This window comes from Cebus imitator, unplaced genomic scaffold (genome assembly GCF_001604975.1).
Source record: "Cebus imitator isolate Cc_AM_T3 unplaced genomic scaffold, Cebus_imitator-1.0 Scaffold21, whole genome shotgun sequence".
Taxonomy (NCBI): Eukaryota; Metazoa; Chordata; class Mammalia; order Primates; family Cebidae; genus Cebus; species Cebus imitator.
Genome location: NW_016107336.1, coordinates 9,730,874 through 9,749,452, shown reverse-complemented (window position 1 = coordinate 9,749,452; position 18,579 = coordinate 9,730,874). Strand labels below are relative to the sequence as shown.

The 18,579-nt window shown below is 38.5% G+C and overlaps 1 long non-coding RNA gene across 1 annotated transcript in view; it reads right to left on the bottom strand.

Annotated features, from left to right (window-relative positions):
- The window catches only part of LOC119470073, a 75,292-nt gene extending 57,385 nt beyond the window's left edge, over positions 1-17,907 (bottom strand). The window contains exon 1 of the long non-coding RNA XR_005198952.1: positions 17,839-17,907. This is a non-coding gene — a long non-coding RNA (uncharacterized LOC119470073). The remainder of the gene's footprint in view (positions 1-17,838) is intronic.
- Between the last annotated feature and the right edge of the window lie 672 nt (positions 17,908-18,579).

The following is an 18,579-nucleotide window of genomic DNA, read 5'->3' as shown; positions in this document are numbered from 1 at the left end:
TCCCAAGAGCAAAGGTGAACCCTCCAGCTAGAACGGGCTCTGATTCCAATGCTAGTCCCTGGCTCTTCTGTCCTCTGAGGTAGGGAAGGTCAAGTGCCTCTTTCGAGAGCCTTCTGCAATAGCTTCATGGAGATTCTGAACAGCAGGTGCCTGAGGCTTCTGAACAATGCAGCCACATCATTCTCTGGCTCACAGTCCCCAGGTGCAGCTGAAATGATGATGTGACAAGGCCTGCCAGGAAAGAAGAGGCCACTGCTGAGAAGTCAAGACCCAGAAATTCAGTATTCAAGAGGGGTCTCATTCCTCACCACCCTGGCTCTCCTCACACAGACAGTGTGAATATCATGGGTCAGAGAAAGGCCTAGTTTAGTCCACCAAAGCAACACAGGCAAGTGGAGACCGAGCTGCACCTCTCCTGAGGCTGTGCTGTGAGTGGGAGACGGGAAAAGAAGGGAAAGAAGAGAGCTAATGGAGATGCTCCACCTCCTTCGCTGGGTCTGGATTACTCAAATGCTGAGCCAGAGCAGAAATGGAAGAGAAGGCATGACTCAATGTCAAAGTCATGTCACTATCAATGACCTCCACCACATTCGTTGCCTTAGCTTTCCGCTTTGCTTTGGGTTCACATTGCAACAACATGAGCAGTGATTGCCAGACATCTCCATACCCAGCCAGTGCGCAGCTAGCCCGGCGCTCAGATACCAGTGGCCACAGAAGAGCCTGGCGACCTCCCCTGCCTTCTAGCTTCTGTCAAGCCAGCTGCAATAATCAACTGAAGGTGGGGGTGTGAAGGAGGGCACCTACCACCACATCAGACTAGCTGGGTCTGGCCTACCAACACTAACTGCCAAAAATCTTATTTGTATAGAATCTATCTGCCCTTTGGGGAAGAATGGCAAAGTGCAATTTTGAGACTAGCAGGTAAATTCCAGAACACCAGAACGGAGAATCCTGAGAAAACAGGAAGAACAAAGATACTTCCTGTCTGTGGGAATGAAGGAACAAATCTGGAGAAAGGGGAGGTCTGCACTGACGAGGCTGCTCCCTTTTCTAAAGCATTTGTTTGAGGTCGGCAGAACAGACCGCTTTTGAGAGCAATGTTTGTACATGTCCCCAGTCCCCTCTCAGAGCAACTTGGCCCGAATTCCTTGAGAGAAAGGAAGCTATAAAAAACGTCTAAGCTGGGCACAGTGGTTTGCACCTGTAATCCCAGTGCTTCTGGGGGCCAAGGTGGGAGAAGAACGAGCTCAGTGAAATCCCTTCTCTACAAAATATACAAAAATCAGGCAGGCGTGGGTGCATGCCTGTGGTCCCAGGTACTAAGGAGGCTGAGGCAGGACTATTGCTTGAAACCAGGAGCCAGAGGTTGCACTGAGCCGAGATTGCACCACTGCACTCCAGCCTTGGCCCTCGAGTGAGAGTCTGTCTCAAAAAAAAAACAATTCTAAAGATCTAAGTATTTCCCTTTGGAAGCAACAAAATTTAAGGAAATCAAATCCTTTGCCAATTAGATCCCAACTAAACCTCCCATAGTTTCCCTAAATGGGATCCCCAGGCCTTGTCACAGAGCTCTGCCCCTAGAGTGGCTATAGGAAAGCTTTATCAGTCTCCAACAAAAATGCAGGTGCTTTAGAAACAGAAGGAAGTGGGGCCGGGCGCGGTGGCTCACGCCTGTAATCCCAGCACTTTGGGAGGCCAAGGCGGGTGGATCACGAGGTCAAGAGATCGAGACCATCCTGGTCAACATGGTGAAACCCCGTCTCTACTAAAAATACAAAAAATCAGCTGGGCATCGTGGCGCGTGCCTGTAATCCCAGCTACTCAGGAGGCTGAGGCAGGAGAATTGCCTGAACCCAGGAGGCGGAGGTTGCGGTGAGCCGAGATCGCACCATTGCACTCCAGCCTAGGCAACAAGAGTGAAACAAAAAAAAAAAAAAAAAAAAAGAAGGAAGTGGGGAGATCCCAGTCATTTTGCCTGAGAAGGCTGTAGGGTCAAAGATCATTGTTGCTAACCTTATGTTTTGCTAACATGGCTTGTGCTATGTGGCTTCAAACACAAACAACTTATTTTCATTACCATTATGATTATTATTAATCCTTGCCTAGGCATGAGGCTAAATTCCAAGAATTTTGGAATCACACAGATGTAATTTCAATGCTTTGCAAGGTGATTCACCTCAGTTTTCTCATCTGTAACAAGGGGGATAAGTAATAGCATCTATTTATAGGGACATTGTGAAGTTTGGCTTTGTTAATTACACACAAACAACCCAATACAATGTCTGGCACATGGCAAGCACTCCATAAAGGGTAATAGCTCTAATTAGTGACTAAGCAAGACAATATTAACAGGATGAAAGAAACCTGGAGGTGGAAGAGAGATGGGAAGCTCAGACTTTCCTTCTCCAAGTGAGGAGGGCAGCCTTTTAAGGTGGAAAGGATGACCCAAAATCAGCAAATATAGCAGCCTAGCTACATGGAAGACGAGGCAGGCCAGAACAGAAAGGGTTAAGAAGGAGAAGTAAGGCTGCCTTGCAAAAAGACCTTGAACTTCAGGCAGAAGGCTTGGACCAACTACAGCAGGTCACGGGAGGCCCCTGCTGTTGTCCAGGCTTTGGACCCCCTGTGTTCACCAATTCACAATGATGCACAGGCTGGGATAGAAGGCACCACCCCTCCTCCATCCTCTCTTTGGCCCTCCTGACAGTGGGAGGAGCCCTTGGGACACTGCCTACCCGAGCTGCAACTCATCCAGGCATAGGAGGACCCCAGGCGGCTGTGAGAGTTCAAGGCCACAAGGTCTGCTCCGAGCAGAAGTCTCACACATCTGAAAATTCTCAAGTTGGGTGTTCTAAAAAGGCTTGCCAAAATGCCTTTTCTGAAATACCAGCCCAGAGAGTGGGCCGATGCACTTCTTCATTAACCACACAGTGTACCTTGAAACCCCCGCTCCTGGAAAAGGAGTCCATTTTCTCAACCTCCAATAAAGAAAGCCTTCACATATTAAGAGAAATGTCCTGTAGATGAGGGTGCTCACAAGGGGGCCGCTTTGATTAAAGCAGGTTGTTCTGCCAAGAAGTCTTGAATATGCTCTCTTAGTTTGGGGCTGTTAGTGCAGCACGGAGGCAGCAGGCGACATGAATTGCTTTTATCTAATTGGAAAACTCCCACTGAGTTTAGAAGTACTCATTTAGACAGGAAGATCAATAAAAGAAATGGGGAGCGGAAGGCCGTGGAGATGTTATGGAGACGAGCTGGTCCTCTATACATCTGCTTAATAAAGATTAACTCATCTTGGTTGTAGTAGAAACCCCGAACACCCTCTTGGCTCCAGGCTGTAAGCAGGTTCCATTTGTTTTTAATGTGCAGACATTTCTCAGGAGGGATGGGAGAGAGACCCTTCCTTTGTCTTGTCTTTATCTGGATTCAAGTGCTCCCGGGGAAGGGAGGGGAAAGGAGGGAAGAGGGGCCTTAGGAATACGCTGTTTCTTGCATCTTCCCAAAATGATATTCCTTTGACCCAGACAAAAGCCTTTTACTTTGGAACAAAACGCAGTGATCCAAAGGAGAAGGGCAGAAAACGGGAAAGAGACACCTGAGGAGAGATGGAAGTCTCCCTGGTCATGTCCTATCTTTTTACTGTGTATAAGTCACATTACACGACAGCAAACACTTCATGAGCTCCTTTAAAAACTCAATTGACAAGGCGGGCGGATCACCTGAGGTCGGGAGTTCAAGACCGGCCTGACCAACATGGTGAAACCCCGTCTTTAAAAAAAATAATAATAAAATTAAAAACTCAATCGAAACCCTTTTCTCTCCCTGTCTCTCTTGTTCATCATTGAGTTACGGGCTCTAAAATCTTTTCCATATTCCCACATCACCACCTTCATAAGCTTTTATCCATCCTTGTCCTTGCCATTGTCCCAGCTCGCTCCCTACCCGGAATTCTACACACGGGAGGCTTAAACGGCTGAGCCCACCTCTCATTTCATTTCAGATATAAGCTTTTGTTCCAGGCCACACCATCAAAGCTGATTCCCTTCAAAAGAAAAAACCCTCTGTGGTTATAGGTCCAGAAATAGAAGTGGTGTGTGCCTGTGTGTGTGCGTCTATGTTTGCACGTATGTGCGGCGGGCTGGGGGTGTCTCATTTACACTGGAGAAATTTTGGAAACCTGGGAACCCTGCTTTTGATTGCTGTGTCCCTTCTATGACTCCTGCAGAAGTTTCTCTCTTGGCAAGGGCTGCAGGAGGGAAACTGCTGGCACTCGGCTTTAATAAAGGCCTTTTCTCTTGCACAGTCCTATGGCGAAGGCACAGACTCATACCTGGGCCATGGGTCGGTTGCCATGGAAATGACTGCAGAGTCACAAATAAGGCAGTATTATATTTTCTCAGCAGGACCAGATACAAGCTAGAAGCTAGAGGGAGAAAAAGGAAGAGGAAGAAGAAACAGAGACAGAGGCAGCAGCAGAAAGAGAGAGACAGCAAGAAAAATAATAGAAATACCTTCTATAAATAGAGCACCAGAAAGGAAGCACAAATAAAGGAATGGGGTGTTGTTTGGAAGAAAGCAAATTTCAGACAGGGTGCGACAAGAGAAGGGAAAAGGTGTTGTTTCCTTTGAGGCACTTCTTTCATTTTCAAAGAGGGAGGTGGGGAGGAAAGCCCATTCCACAGGGACCCCTATGCACCTCCCACCCTTCTACTGGCTTTTTCCTTCTCTCCTGTCTTATTGGGTAATGGAGCCAAAAGGCTGCAGTGGAAGGGTTGGGAGTGGGAAGAATATAGAGTGGTGCAGGAGGCAAGACAGGGAAGGAGGCGAGCCAAGCCCCTGCGTGCAGAAAGGCTGTGCTCTGATTCTCAGCAGAAACTCGCAGCCTTTTGGTCCCTGGCTCCCTCGCAAGTTTTATGCAAAACTTTGACCCTTCTAAAAGCCATAAGCCCTTGATGATCACTGGAACCACTCTCAGCACCCTTGTTAAGATTTTTCGCCCTAGTTGAATGTGGCTGGAGTATCAGTGGCCACATTGTCTTCCTAAAATCGCTCTTTTTTTTTTTTTTTCATTCAAAACTTCATTGGTTTCCTTACAGCAGAAAAAAAGTCTGATAATCAGGACCTAGATTCAGACTTCACAAACAAATAAAAAGTACTTATTTCATCTTAACTAGGAGCCTTTACATACAATAAAGAATACTGGTAGTAAGGTCTACCCTTCCATGCTGTTTTTTTAATGGATGTGTATACATAGATTTCAATGTGCACAATGCTTTTGAACAACACATAAAAGTTTCCTTGATCTCCCATTATCAAGATAATCAGATATTCAAAATTGTTATAGGTTTCACATAATTTCTCGATTCCTCTCATTTCTGTTATAGTGGCCACTACAACTACCTCTGCCTTAGCCTAGAGTCTCGACAGACAGAGCAGCTTCCTGTGTAAGATGCTTTGAATCGCACTGTAGTTTTACCAACCTGAACTTTTCTCCCCCATCAGTTAACATCAGAGCCTAAAACCCCACATTCCTGTTACCCTTTTCTGTCTTCAAAAGGCTTACATCTTCAAAAAAAGATTTTAGGGCATGATACCCTAGCTTTTTAGTCTGAACATGTTTGCAGGTTAGCTGAGGAATAGGACTTGGGATGAATAAACTCCAATGCACACAGCTGGGAACAGAGTATTTCACATCTGTCTCCTTGATGATGAGAAATACTTGACATAGATTTCAACTATGTGATTCATTGGCCAGGTACTTTGGGGTCACCACAGGTACTTGAGGGAAAGATGAGAAAACACTCGAGGTGAATGCACAATGTTATTAACATAAGTTTCCTGTCTTTAACTCCTCCTGTCTGAAAACACCGTCCCAGTAAGTTGAGCTAAACCACCTGTCCCCTGTCACTCAAAGGCTGCTTCTGTGTCCTGGATCCAGGCCCTTGGTTGGTCTATTTCTTCATCTTCAACCACTAACTAATCTTAACCCTTGAAGGAAATATCAAGGGAATGATACTACTTCTTTTTAAGTTATAAAGCTGCTCACTCCTGGGCCTTCCCAAAGTGAGTACAGTTTTCACCGAGGAGCAGCCCCAGACCTTCTCACAGCATCATTAGCATGAAAGCACCACGAGGTACTACACAGGTGAAAGAGTTCATTGCTCGTATCTCCAGAGATTCCCTGAGGTGGCAAAATGGCTCCAAAATACCCATGCCCCTAACCTGAATCTATACTTCTTTTCCTTAAGTATGGAGTGGAAATGGAGGGGTGAGCCCTGAGCTAACTCAAGAGGCCAACTGCAGAGTCAGGGGAAGTATCCTGGACAGACAACAGGCAGCCAGCCTAACCAAGGTCTCCCTAGGTCCCCCAGAGTGATGGGAAAGTAGAGAAACCACTTTTGTCGTTGGGACTAATAATAATTTGGTTAACCAAAAACTTGTCTAAAGCAGAGAATCATAAAAATAAAAGTAGTGCATAACACCCTAGTATAACATAAACATGCTATATTTCTGCTAACACTTTATAGAGGGCCAAGGTGTTTTCTTAGAATATTACAACATTGATAAAAATTTATCATCATCTTTCTTCAAAAGCTACTTTCATAATCCATCTGCAATTTCCAGCTTCCATTTCTTTAAAACAAAAGGAAAATGTACGGACATTTATGAATGTCCTTACAAAACATTTTGAGTGCAGAAACCTCCCATATTCTTTTATTTTTCTACATTTATAGTTGTCTCACCCACACCTAATTCAACAGCAATTTTTAGCAACTAACACTTATTTGAGTCTTTTCAAAGCATGCAATTTTGTTTTCATAGAAACAGCTCTCTTTTTAGACTTAGTGTTCATTGGTTTATGTAATATTTAATTAAGTTACACAATTACATCAGTTAATCTAGTGAATTGGTTTAGTGGATGTTGGTTAAGAGACGTTCAACTGCTATTTTTTTTTTTTTCTCTGAAGGAAAACTCTCAACCTTAAGATTTCCTGGAATTAAACTTTAAGGCAAATCACATTTTAAATATCAGAGTCAATTATCATAGATTGAGAACTGTTTGTGCAACAAATAAGAAAACAGTGTTTTGAGATACAAAAACAAAGGATAGAAGGTAAAACTTCTGGCATGACTAAAGGAGAAAGTCACCAAATCCTCTTCCTGAAAACAACTCAAAAACTGGACAGTATCACCAAAATAGCCATTCAAGACCCTGGAAATTGACCAAAGGTTTACAACAAACTAAGAATAATGTATTCATGAAAAACTGCTAACTTCCAATAAGAACAGTGTGAATTTGTAGCATATTTGTCTGGGGTTGTTCATATCAGCCTCCCCTCGTGATCCCAAATTAAGTCAGCACAGTAGTTATAACAGAACTACTTGGGGACAGCCTGTGAATAACCAACAGCTTCATCACCAGAAAAGGATGACTTGATTTGGAGCTAAAGGTAAACACCTGATATCCACTGAATGAGAAGTAGCAGTTTCAGTGATGAGTAAACAGGGAAGGTCAGCCATTACAACAGCCTGAGGTTACCGTCCTATTTCGGGCAAGCATTAGACCAGAAGACTAGCCAGAAATTTAATAGAAAAATACAATAAATGAGACACTCATAAAGACACCTGATAAGTTTTCCACATAGTGTTGGTTGACCTGGAGCTGGCATGCAAGTGCAAAGGAAACCAAGGAAAGCCTTATGAAAAGTCAAAGCCAGGAAAGAGTTTTAAACTGCCTAAACTTTGAATGCACTCTTGAAGCCACAGATCCATTAGCACTGGATAGAAGCCTTACTGGCTAAAGATGTATAAACGCAACTTCCAGAAAACCACTGAGTGGCCACGAAGCTATACAGACACAAGGACAAGCCCTAGGAAGCCAGACTTTAAAATTAAAAATAAGAAATAGGCCAGGCATGGTGGCTCATGCCTATAATCCCAGCACTTTGGGAGGCCAAGTTGGGTGGATCATCTGAGGTCAGAAGTTTAAGACCAGCCTGGCCAACATGGTGAAACCCTGTCTCTACTAAAATACAAAAAGTAGTCAGATGTGGTAGTGCACACCTGTAATCGTAGTTACTTGGGGGGCTGAGACATGAGAATCGCTTGCTCCAGGAGGCAGAGGTCACACTGATCCAAGATTGCGCTACTGAACTCCAGGCTGGGTGACAAAGTGAGTAAATAAATAAATAAATAAATAAATTTTGTTTAAATAAGCAAAAACATCATCTGCCACACACTACAAGGTAGGCAGATTTTGAAAGGTTACTAAACAAACAGAAACTCTAAGAAAAAAAAAATCAGAATTCTGATTCTGGAGCAGATCAGAATATTTGCTACAATATTTTACCTGAAATTTCCAGTTTTAACCAAAAAATATGAGACACAGAAATAAATAGAGAACTATGACCTATATCGGGAGAAAAGCAGGAATAAAAATTGTCTCTAAGTGTCCCCAGATGTTGGATTTAGCAGATAAAAATTATGAAGTATTGTTATAAGTACATTCAAAGAATAAAAAGAAATGACGTTTAAAGAACTAGAAAAACATAACAATTGCCTAAAAATAGAAAATATAAACAAGAACCAAATAAAAATTCTAGAAGTAAAAAGCATAATAACAAAAAATTCACTAGAGGGCGAAACAGCAGATGTTAACTGAAAGAAGAAATGAACTTAAAGAAAAATCAATTGAAATGATTCAACTTGAGGGAGAGAATAAAGACTGAAGAAAAATTGACAAACCTCAGAGAAATTTGACAAGACATCATCAAGCACACCAGCATAGATGTGATGAGAGTCTCTTTGGAAGAAAAACAAATAAAAAGGGAAAAAAAGCACTTTTGATAAAATGACGTTCAAAACTTCCCAAATTCAATTTAAAACAATCTATAGATCCAAGAAGTTCAATGAACTTCAAGTAGAATAAAAATGAGATTCATAGCTACATTATAGTCAAACTGCCACAATTCAAAAACAAAGAGAAAATGCTGAAAGTAACAATATAAAAAATAATTTAATTTTATATTTAAATTTCTGAAAAAAAACTATTCTTCAAAAGAAACAAGTAAAATAGAGATTAGTGATATACATTTTTAAAAAGAAAAACACCAAGAAACTTTATTACAACCAGATGTTCTCTGCAAGAATTACTATAGGCAGTCTTCAGACTGACGAGAAATGCCAGATAATGAACCAAAATCCACAGGAAGAAATAAAGACTATCAGAATTGTTAAATATCTGGGAAAATATAAAAGATGCTATAAATATATTATGTTATCTTTTTTCTCTACTTTAAAAGATAGGCTCTATAAGGTAATAAGCAGCTTACTATGTTGATGTGACACGTATGACAATAATGGCACAAAAGAGAGGAGAGGAAAGGAGTTATAATGAAGCAATTTCCAAAATTTATTATATTGAGTATTCATCTGAAACAGAATAGAATAAATTAAGATGGCTATTATAATCCTCAGAGCAACCATTAAGAAAATGATTCAAAAATTATAGAAAAGAAAAAGATCAATTAAGTTGGCATGCTAAAACGACATATTAACCCAAAAGAAGGTAGTAAAGGAGGAATGAGGAGAAAAAATGTGATGTACATAGAAAACTAATAGCAAAATAGCAGACATAAATTTAACCATACCAATAATGCCACTAAATGTGAATAGACCAAAAAAACACATTCCAAAGGCAGAGATTATGAGACTAGGTAAATAAGTAAGATCAAATTCTTCTTTTTTGTTTTCTCAAACAAGAAAAACATTTTATATTCAAAGACACATCAGGTTGAAAGTAAAAGGCTGGGAAAATAAATAAGTGCCATGCATAAAATGATCATAAGAGAGCCACAGTGGCTATATTTTAAAAAATAAAATAGAGTTACACAAAAAAAAAATGGTTAGAGACAACAACAAATAGTTTATAATGATAAAAGGGTCAATACCTCAAGAACACATAGCAATTATGAATGTATCCACAGCTAACAACAGAATCCTAAAATATGTACAGCAAAAACTAACAGAATAGAAAATAGAAATAGATAATTTTAAAATAAGAGTCAGAGCTATCAATATCTCACTCTCAATCATTGATAAGGCAATTCAATATTAAATATAGATAAAGACAAATTAAACAATTTTAGCAACCAATCTGACCTCACTGACATTTACAGAATACATCATTTAATGACAGCATAATACTTACTCTTTTTAAGTATACCTGACACATTTTCCAACACAAATCACATGCTGGGTTACAAAACAAATCTCAATAAAATTTTAATTTAAAATTAAAATCATGCAAAGTACAATTCTGAATACAACAGAATTAAATTAGAAATCAGAAAAAGAAAGAGAGATGAGAAATCCCCAAATATTTGGAAATTAAACAAAATACTTTTTTAATTAATAATACCTTTTAAATTTTATTTTATTTTGTATTATACTTTAAGTTCTGGGGTACATGTGCAGAATGTGCAGGTTTGTTACATAGGTACACACGTGCCATGGTGGTTTGCTGCACCCATCAACCTGTCATCTATATTAGGTACTTCTCCTAATACTATCCCTCCCCTAGCTCCACACCCCCAATAAGCCCTAGTGTGTGATGTTCCCCTCACTGTGTCCATGTGTTCTCATTGTTCCATTCCCATTTATGAGTGAGAACATGCAGTGTTTGGTTTTCTGTTCCTTGTAAGTTTGCTGAGAATGCCAGTTTCCAGCTTCATCCATGTCTCTGCAAAGGACATGAACTCATTCTTTTTTATGGCTGCATAGTATTCCATGGTGTATATGTGCCACATTTGCTTTATCCAGTCTGTCATTGATGGGCATTTGGGTTGGTTCCAAGTCTTTGCTATTGTAAACAGTGCTGCAATAAACATATGTGTGCATGTGTCTAATGGAATTGCTGAGTCAAATGATGTTTCTGGTTCTAGATTCTTGAGGAATCACCACATTATCTTCCACAATGGCTGAATTAATTTACACTCCCACCAAAAATGTAAAAGCATTCCTATTTCTCCACAACCTCTCCAACATCTATTTTTTTGTTTGTTTGTTTTTGAGACAGAGTCTCACTCTGTCACCCAGGCTGGTGTGCAGTGGTACGATTTGGCTCACTGCAACCTCCGCCTCCCAGGTTCAAGTGATTCTCCTGCCTCAGCCTCCCAAGTAGCTGGGACTGCGGGCACGTGCCACCACATCCAGGTAATTTTTTGTATTTTTAGTAGAGACGTGGTTTCACCGTGTTAGCCAGAATGGTCTCAATCTCCTGACCTAGTGATCTGCCCACCTGGGATTAAAAGCACTGGGATTACAGGTGAAAACCACCACACCCAGCCTGTTTCCTGACTTTTTAATGATCACCATTCTAACTGGCATGAGATGGTATCTCATAGTGGTTTTGATTTGCATTTCTCTAATGACCAGTGATGATGAGCTTTTTTTCATGTTTGTTGGCTGCGTAAATGTCTTCTTTTGAGAAATGTCTGTTCATATCCTTCATCCACTTTTAATGGAGTTGTTTGTTTTTTTCTTGTAAATTTGTTTAAGTTCCTTGTAGATTCTGGATATTAGCCCTTTGTCAGATGGATAAATTGCAAAAATTTTCTCCCACTCTGTAGGTTGCCTGTTCACTCTAATGATAGTTTCTTTGGCTGTGCAGAAGCTCTTTAGTTTAATTAGACCCTATTTGTCAATTTTGGCTTTCACTGCCATTGCTTTTGGTGTTTTAGTCACGAAGTCTTTGCCCGTGCCCATGTCCTCAATGGCATTGCCTAGGTTTTCTTCTTGGGTTTTATAGTTTTAGGTCTTATGTTTAAGTCTTTAATCCATCCTGAGTTAATTTTTGTATAAGGTGTAACGAAGGGGTCCAGTTTCAGTTTTCTGCATACGGCTAGCCAGTTTTCCCAGTACCATTTATTAAATAGGGAATCCTTTCCCTATTGCTTGTTTTTGTCATGTTTGTCAAAGATTAGATGGTTGTATATGTGTGGCGTTCTTTCTGAGGCCTCTGTTCTGTTCCATTGGTCTATATATTTGTTTTGGTACCAGTATCATGCCGTTTTAGTTACTGTAGCCTTGTAGTATAGTTTGAAGTCAGATAGCATGATACCTTCACCTTTGTTCTTTTTGCTTAGGATTGATTTGGCTATATGGGCCCTTTTTTGGTTCCATATGAAATTTAAAGTCGTTTTTTCTAATTCTGTAAAGAAAATCAATGGTAGCTTGACAGGGTAGCATCGAATCTATAAATTACTTTGGGCAGCATAGCTATTTTCATGATATTGATTCTTCCTATCCATAAGCATGGAATGTTTTTTCATTTGTTTTTGCCCTCTCTTATCTCCTTGAGCAGTGGTTTGTAGTTCTCCTTGAAGAGGTCCTTCACATCCCTTGTAAGTTGTATTCCTAGGTATTTTATTCTCTTTGCAGCAATTTAAATGGGAGTTCACTCATGATTTGGCTCTCTGTTTGTCTGTTACTAGTGTATAGGAATGCTTGTGATTTTTGCACATTGATTTTGTATCCTGAGACTTGGCTGAAGCTGCTTATCAGCTTAAGGAGATTTTGGGCTGAGACTATGGGGTTTTCTAAATATACAATCATGTCATCTGCAAACACAGACAATTTGACTTCCTATTTTGCTATTTAAATACCTTTATTTCTTTCTCTCGCCTGATTGCCCTGGCCAGAACTCCCAATACTATATTGAATAGGAGTGATGAGAGAGGGCATCCTTGTCTTGTGCTGGTTTTCAAAGGGAATGTTTCCAACTTTTGCCCATTCAGTATGATATTGGCTGTGGGTTTGTCATAAATAGCTTTTATTATTTTGAGATACATTCCATTGATACCTAGTTTATTGACAGTTTTTAGCATGAAGGGGTATTGAATTTTATCGAAGGCCTTTTCTGCATCTATTGAGATAATCATGTGGTTTTTGTCTTTGATTCTGTTTATGTGATGGATTATGTTTATTGATTTGTATATAACAACATATTTTTCTTAATGAAATATATGGATCAAACAAGCGATCAAAAGGGAAATTAGAAAATATTTCAAACTAAAAGAAAATGAAAATACAATCCATCAAAATTTTCGGGATACAACTGAAACTACATTCTATATCAGAATACTTACATTGGAAAAGAAAAAGATATCAAATTCATAACATAAATTTCTACCTCATAAAATTGGAAAAAGAACAAACTTAAAGCAAAGAAAGCAGAACAAAGGAAATAATAATGATTAGAATGAAAAATCCTAGAAATAGAAAACAGAAAAACAACAGAGAACTCAAACCAAAATTGATTCTTTAAGATGACCAATAAAATTGACCAACATTTCAGCTAGAATAAATAAGAAAAACAGAGAGATAATACAAGTTGCCAAAATAAATGAAAGCTATAATATCATTATTAGCCATAGGGAAAGTAAAAAGAGTATAGGCAATATTATAAACAACTTTTTTCCAACAAATTGGACAATGTAGATGAAATGACCTGATTCTTAGAAAGTCACAAATTACCAAAACTTATAAATAAGTGCAAAATCCAAATAGACCTATACCAAGTGAAGAAATTAAAGTAGTAATTTTAAATCTTACCACAAAAAAAACCCAGATGGTTTCACTGGTGAGTTCTATAAAATGTGTAAAGAACAAATAATATCAATTCTTCACAAATTCTTTCAGGAAATAACAGAGAGGGGAACACATCAGTTCATTCATTATGTAAATATTTCTGTGATACCAAAGCAAGACAAAAACATCACAAGAAAATTGTAGATCAATATCCCTCAGGAACATAGACATAAATTTTTAACAAAATGTTATAAATCCAAGTTCAGTAGCATGTAAAGGGATTATACACCATGGCCAAGTGGGATATATACAAGGAATGCAAGATTGGTTTGACATCGAAAAGACCATTAATATTAATAAAAACAAAAAATATAATCAACTCATCAAGTGCAGAAAAAGCACTTGACAAAATCCAATACCCATTCATAATTTATTTCTAATTTTTAAAATCCTTCAAAAGATTCAACATAGAATGAAACGTCCTCAAACTGAGAAAGTATATCATGGAAAAGCTATAGCTAACATGCTTAACACTAAAGACAGAATGTTACCCCCAAGATTTGGAATAAGGTAAGCATGTCCACCCTTGCCACTGCTATACAACATTTCACTAGAGGGTATAGCCAGTGAAATATGGAAAATAAAGGAAGAAAGGGAGGAAGAAATGGAGGAAAGAAGGGAAGGAGGAAAGTGTGAATCAGGTTCACTAATAACCAGTCCCAAGAATGGACTCCCACTGCATGGAAGCCTCAGAAATCATCACTATGCCAATCACCAAAAGTAGGAGTCCAAACACTTGTGCCCACTTCATCCTGGGCTGAAGTGTTACCAATGCCTGAGTCCAGTGAGACAAACATATGAACACTCAACGAGTTGTATGAAGCGCATTTATAAGTTACAAAGAGGTGGCATGGGACAAACGAAGGACAGGATCCATGGTGAGCCAGACCCCCGAGACCCAAGAAAGCTGCATGGGGTGGATAGAGTCTTGACTGTGCATGCTTCACTTGCACCACAGCTGAGAGACACTGAAAGGCAGCCAGCCCTGGGTTGTATAACTCAGGGGTCATGTGACATACCAAGAAAAGCTTGCTCAACATATCTACTCATTAGGGAAATGGAAATTGAAAACACAACTCAATACCACTACACATCTGCTCGAATTTCTATACTCAAAAAGAGAATCAATACCAAATATCGCTGAAGATGTGTGAAGACTAGAACTTTCATATGTTGTTGGTGGAGATATGAGCTGATATAGCCTGTTTGAAAATCAGTTTGCCAGTTTCTTAAAATGTTAAACATAAACTTACCAAGCGACTCAGCAATTCCACTCCTAGGAACTTACCCAAAAGAAATGAAAACACATTTTCACACAAAGGCCTGTACACAAGGGTTTATCCCCAAACTATCAATTAATCCTACAACATGGATAAACTTGAAAATCATTGTACTAAGTGAGAGAAGCCCAACACGAAAGGCGAATATGTTCTCATTTATACTAAAGGTCCAGAAAAGACAAATTTATGGAGACAAACACCAGATAAGTGATCGTCTGAGGCTGGAGTAGGGAGGAGGAACTGACTGCAAATTGGCATGAGGTAATAACTTAGGCTGAAAATGTTCTAAAATTGGTCTATGTTGATGGTTTCACAAACTCTATAAATGTACTAGATAGCACTGAATTTTAAACTTATGACAAGTGATTTTCTGGTATACAAATTATACCTCAATAAACTGATTCGAAAATAAGACACTATTCCATTCTTGAGATGTCTCCCCAACTAATGTTATGTGGGAAAAGGAACAGCAATAAGCAAGACCACTACAAATTCCACAGCAGTGATACTACAAAGTGATCTGCAAACCTAAAGGACAGGGGGTCAGGAAGCAGGAAGAGGTAGATTAGAAAGGCTTTGCCAAAAAAACATGATGCTTGAGCTGATACTGGAAGAGTTCTTAAACTAGGTGAGGTGGCACATGACTGTCATCCCAGCTACTTGGGAGGCTGAGGTGGGAGGATTGCTTGAGCCCCAGAGTTTGAGGCCAACCTGGGCAATATAGCAAGACCCCATCTCTTAAAAAATTAAATATATTACATCAAGCTGGAGTAGGGTTTATCCCAGAGCTGAAAGGGAAAAAATAATATAAAATTGTCTCAGTTGATGCAGGAAAAGAATTTGATAATGTTCAGCAACTATTTATGGAAAAATAAATCTTTTAGCAAATCAGAAAGAGAAGAGAATTGGGAATGGAAGGAAATGCATTTTTTTTTAAGATTGGACAAAGTAAAAACCACAAGTATGTGCACTATCTCTATGTTAACATAGTATTGGAAGTCTCAAAAAAATAGTTCCAGAAGTTAAGGGAAGACAAGAAGTAAGAGGTGTTACGATTTTTAAAAAAGAGATAGGAGACCATTTGTGGATGATACAATCACTAATGTAGAAATGCAACAAATGATCAGAACTAATACAGTTAAGCAAAGTTGTTGGATACAAGATCAACTTTAAAAAGTCAAGAATCGTTTCTTTCAAACTCAGTAACCAACTAGAAAATATAATAAAATAACATTACCTTCACAACAGCAATAGAAAAGCTTAAAGTATCTAGAGAGTTTAACTAACAATTTACTATGGAGAAAATTTTTTTAAGTTTAATAAAATACAAAGAAAAGAGTGGCTCAGAGTGAAGTCGCATCCCATGGTCTTGAATAGGATTACATTGTAGGCTTATAAATGTTTTACCAAATGATCTAAAATTCTATGTATTTACAATTATTGTATTGCAGAGGCAATCACAACAAAAATTCCACCTGATCTTTTAGACACTTAATGATCTTGATGATCTCTATGAACAAATAGAGGTCCGCCAAAGAGTCAACATTCATAAAGGAAAAAAGATTGTGAATTTACAAAAGCTATAATTACAAAACATAGTTTAATTTTGGAGCAAAAGAGAACAAATAGAAATAGAGAAAAAATATATATATATATGATTTAATAAAGGTGGCACCATAAATTGGGGGGAAAGATTAGATTGTTCAGGAGAAGGTATTAGAAAAAATAACTCTTTATATTTAGAAATAAAACTGGGACTCTAACACCATATACAAAGGTGGATTCCATATGGATAAGTACCTAAATGAAATATGCAGTTATAAATTATAAATCATAAATTTAATAGATGAAAATGTAGTAGGATATCTTTGTCCCTAAAGATAGATAAAACCTTCATAAGTAAAACCCCAAATACACAAACTGCAAGGCAAAAAATCTCCATATATTTGGATAGATAAGGCCTTCTTAAATAAAACCCCAAATACACAAACTGCAAGGCAAAAAAATCTCCATGTATTTGATTACTTAAAAATTAATGCTTTCTGGTCAATAAATAATACTGTCCATTAAGTTAACAGTTAACAGATTGAAAGAAAAAATTTGCACTGTCCAAAATGAATCAGGGGCTAATATATAAAATACATAGGGAACATTTGCAAAGAAAAAGATAGCAATCCTAATAGAAGAATGGACAAAAATATGAATATGAGATATATACAAAAGAGAACTCAAAACACTGCCACAAACTCAGTCATCAAAGGATATAAACTAAAACAATATTGAAATATCATTTTACCTCAGTTAAGATCGGAAAAAATTAGAAATCTGGATAAATTCTCACAAAGGTCCATAATTCTTTGCAGTGACAGGGAGTTAGAGCAGTTTGGGAGTCCATTACTTCCAAACTGAAAAAGTAAAAGGAAGGGAAGCATTCCATGAAGTAAAATGTAGCATTAGCAGTGACAGATTGAATGTAACACAGCAACATAGATGGATCTTTTTAAAATGGGCTTAGTGAAGAACGGAACAGAATGGGATCTATTCCCAAGTACCATTCTCAAAAACTTAAAGTACAAGCACATAAAACAAACAGCAATACAAGGAATAGAGAGTTTAACAACAGACAAAAGGATGCATTGTAAAACCCAAGAACAGTTTCTTACAGAAAGGGAATAGAAATAGAAAATTTAAATTAAAGAGAATAAGTAAATAAATAAATGAATGAATAAATGAGAGAGAATGTCTTCAAAGAATCTAATTAGTCCCTGCTTTTCCTTCCCATTAACGGACCCCAGGATCCATTAAAGATATTCAAGAAAAAGAAATTAAATATTTTAAATTATTAAATTATGGATTATGTGTCAGTGAAGAGCAACGTGTCACTAAATAACAAAATATACACTCTTACTTGAAACCCAATTTCAGCTCCATGAGAAATGAAATGATATGAGTCCCTATGGTCCTCAGTGCAATATGGAGAACACTTTGAGTTAGCTCCTATGAACTCTACAAACTTTACAAGAAAATTAAAATGAAACCAACACTTTCTTTTCTCATAAGTTTGTTATCCTGGCTTATTTTTTTCTGACTATTTTTATTCCTGTACATACTTTCAAACTCTAGACCTAGATTTTTTTTTATAACTTGACTGCAAGTCAGAGAGATATACATATACTCCCACAGTGAGCCTCCCTTGGAATATGCAAAAAGATTAAACAGATTGTGAAATAAAAAAACCCATGTGTGCCAAAGACGTGGGTGTATTCACTTCTTAATTCTGCATAACCAACATGATTTTGTATAAGACACAATTTCAGTGGGGGAAAAATACAAATGAGAACTTTAAGATACTCAGTAAATTCTCATTCGTTTACTAATGAGTGAGTATTTCTTATGCTTTCTGTTGCCTAGAAGAGGATGATTCCAACTGTATTTGCAGTGTGTGTTGGTAAAGAAGACAATATAGTCTAACCCTGTATGTTAGAAGCTTTGTGAACAAAAGTGGGCATCCAGACAGCAGAAGGTCGAAGGCAAAGCTCAGGACAGCCCACTCTAAGAATCCCCCAAGAGTCAAGGTGACAGGCTTGAAGTCTCTGATCAGCTCTTCATCCTGTGCCCCGCCTGGATCTGGTACCATCTCTACTTCCAC